Genomic DNA, 3,774 nt, shown 5'->3' on the forward strand with positions numbered 1-3,774 from the left:
AAGTCGAGATGTTTGCCATTACAGTAAACGAGGTAGGGGAGGGGTCGCCCGTGTCAATTGTAAAATTCGCCAAAAAATTGCCGCAAAAGTTAGGTGACTTTCGAGGTTTGTGTTTCCTTGGAAACTGCAAATTTACACATTTTTTGGTGCCTTTGTCCAATGTATTTTTAGAATTTTAAAAAGGACAGTATAATAGGTGTAGGGAAAAAATATCCGTTGTACTTACAAGTATACCAAACCTGTGGCGGTGCGCGTAGGTAGCCCAATTCCATGTCGGATGTAACTAAAGAGTAGACGACCAATAAAATAAGATTTAGCATATCGGAGATGGCCAGTGAAAAGAGAGAGACGTTGACACTTTCCCGGAAACCTTGGCGCCAAAACACGGCCAGGTTGATCGCATTGGCGCCAAAACCAGCCACACACACGGGAACAGTCATCAGAAGTATGACGACACGGGCCATGTTAGGGCTCGGCAGAAGATTATTTTTTTCAGAGACAATCTCCCCACTTCTATTTCCAAGTAGTGTTAGCCAGAAGTGGTTTTGCAAGATCGTATCCGAGGACGAGTTTTGAAGCAACACTGTATGGCACATTTCGCTGCCAGTTCCCATTCCTTTCACACGGAGGCCTTCTCATTCTTGGAGGAAGTCATCGACACAATTATGATTATTTGCCTGCCACCACTATATATACAATAAGTCTTTGGCCGTGTAAATCGTTGTATTTATTTTCAATGTGTCTATTGTTTTAAGAGTGACGAGTGCACTAGAGGCTTTGATTGCGCGGATTACACTATAGTTGTTGCCCTTCGACAAGAATTGAGCATTTTTTTCTTTTAAAAATAAAGGATTAATCGTTGAGTCTTTATCTCATTTTCCTTCAGTCTACAACATTTTTCCTTAAAACGAAATTCAAACAAGTTCTAGAACACGATTACTCTATTATTAATCTATTGCAAAAGAAAACAGAGAGGTAAAGACTTTATGGCAAATATTAACCTCATAATTTTCTCGAAATAGCACAACTCTAGGGAGATACAGAAACCATGATGTGTTTATGTAGATCTATTGTAATTGTCGAGCGTAAGGCGGTAAGCGGCGAGTAAATATAAATGAGGCCCACGTGTGTAAATAAAATGTTGACACAGGTAGGAAAGCCAAATTGTGTACCTGTCAGTCAGTGAACTATCCACTCTGCGCGACATTATAATGTATGTAGAACGTGCCCTTCTGATGTTCTGGGTAAACAAGAAGTATGATGTTGTCCACATAACCATACACAATTATATGTAAAAACATATTATATCATAGGCTTATATCTTCTTTCTTTCTAGGCGTTGCCCGTCCCACTACAGGATGTAGCCATCCAACAACAGCCTACACTCCGTTACATCTGCTGTTCTCCGTGTCAAGGTTGTGTTTGTCCAAGTTTCATCTAACAGATGCTTCAGATGGTCACATACCTTCACTAAACCTTCCAACTCTATGTTTGCATAATTAATCTAACACAGTGCCTGGCATTTTTCCCCTCAATGTCAGAGTGACAGGGTTTTTAAATGGGGGAAAAAAGAAGAATGTATTTCCAATAGAAGAGTATGCCGTCCCTCTGCGTGTTAGTTCTGCAATGAGGGTGTCGATAATCGGCCAAAATGACTAAATTTTGAATTTTTCTCTGACGCTGGGAAGCACTTCTTCCCTTGATGTCATCTTGTCACATTCTTACAGCTTCTGGTCTTCCACCTGATCGTTTTCCTGTTTTGGTCTCCATTCGGTGCGTCTTTTTGTCCACTCGTTACAGTGTACTCTACTGATGTTGCAAGCCCATTTATTATTTTTTTTGGGAGTGTAAAGTTTGTGGTGTTTGTCACTCCTGTTTTCTCTCTCTTATTTTGTGTGCTTTGTTTAATCTTGTATTCTTATGCCCAGCATCTTCCTTTCCGTAGCTCTTTGTATTGTCCTTAGTTTCTTTATAATATTTCTGGCAAATAACCAAGTTTGACATCCATAGCTAATTACTGGAAGAAGGCACTGATTGAAAACTTGTGTTCTCAGTGATCTCGACAGATTTTGATCGGTAAATATTTCTCTGTATCTTCTATAGCAGCCCCAAGCCGTATGTATCCTTCTAGCTGTTCACTACAGTTTTTGCTCTCTCCTTCATACTTATTGTTTGACCTGGGTATTTGTATTCTGTCAATTTTTCAAAATTACTGTTTACAAATAATTAAGTAAAAAAAACCCCCAAACCAAACAAAACAAAGCAAAAACAAAAACAAAGAAGAACAACCCCCACAAAACCACACGCAAAACAAAACAAAACAAAAACCAACTACAAAAACCAACCCGTGAATCTGACTTGAAATCAAGAGGTAGACCAAGAAGGACCTGGCTTGAAGGGGTTAAAAATGTCCTGGAACAATATGCCATATCTATCAGTAGACGCAACACATTTAGCACAGGACTGAAACCTGCACTTCCCCTCGACATTCTAAAGGTACCAGAGGAGAGAAAAGGTAAAAATAAGTACCTTAGTAACCTTTTATATTGACAGGTACAGTACTATCGAGCACTTTGTCTTCTGGGGTAAGGACGAATGTTTTTTTTTTCTCTCCCTCTTTAGGCGGTTTCCTCCGATGGCAGAATTACATGTTTTATCTCTCGCCAGGATATCTAAGGGACATGACCCAACCATTCAGAGACACACAGAGTATCTTTTCCAACGATTGCTGCCCCTTATTCTTCTTCTGTTTTACTGGATCAGTGTTTGGACTCTGTTAATTCTTCGACAAAAAATGAAAATGGACTGACTACATCGCTAGAACGAAGGATAACCGCGATGGACACAAAGGTACAGCGATCAGAGACCAATAACAGGAAAACAATCAGAAGGAAGACCAGAAAGAAGGTGGCCTTTCCGATTTGTGTTCACCGCACCTTTTAGCGTTTTGACATGAATACGTTCTTTGGCTTTTACAGCTAGATCTAGTGTAGATCTAGATATCGAGATCTAGTCATTTATATTTTGAATGTTCTTGATGAAGCCCGTTGAGGGCGAAACGTTGAATTTGTCATTAAATATTTTGGACATACTACCAGGTCTTAACCGTTTTACTATCTGCTGTACAGAAAGAAGGGGGCAAGATGACATCAGACAGCTTACGGGTATAATAACTAAGACACGAAGAACGGCTGATTGAACGGAGTACATGTCGTTGTTGGAGGGTTACTTCCTGTGGTGGACGAACAATGCCTTGAAAGAAAGTAAGAAAGAAAGACAGACCTCCAACAGATTTGTGATTTGAGGTATAAATATTCTGTCAGTCCACTAATGGGGTACATTAGTCTGCTTTCGTCTACCCTTTCTGCACCCACCCACTCAGCTCCTTTGCCTCCTCCTCTGGGCTCCTGACTCTTTCTGAAGTCTTTCACTGCTTGCTACTTCTCGTCTCCTTCTTACTGCTGTCTTTCAGACACACTCCTGATCTTTTGGTAGGCTTCTCGGACAAGGGCAAAAAATCTCGGAGGCCCCGTGTGCAAGTTGCAGATTCCTTGGCGGTCCAAAATCGATAAGAGCAGGCTTCAGCCGCCACCCGGGCAAAATTTAAAGTTTCCTATCAACTGAAAATGTTTATTAATGTGTCCCGCGCGCTCATGTGACCTTGTGCAGTGGCAAGCGCCGTAAAACACTTACCGAGGGAAAACAATGGGGTACATGTTGTTTTCTCACACACACACACACACACACACACACACACACAAACACACACACACA

Source organism: Aplysia californica, unplaced genomic scaffold (genome assembly GCF_000002075.1).
Source record: "Aplysia californica isolate F4 #8 unplaced genomic scaffold, AplCal3.0 scaffold00077, whole genome shotgun sequence".
Lineage (NCBI taxonomy): Eukaryota > Metazoa > Mollusca > Gastropoda > Aplysiida > Aplysiidae > Aplysia > Aplysia californica.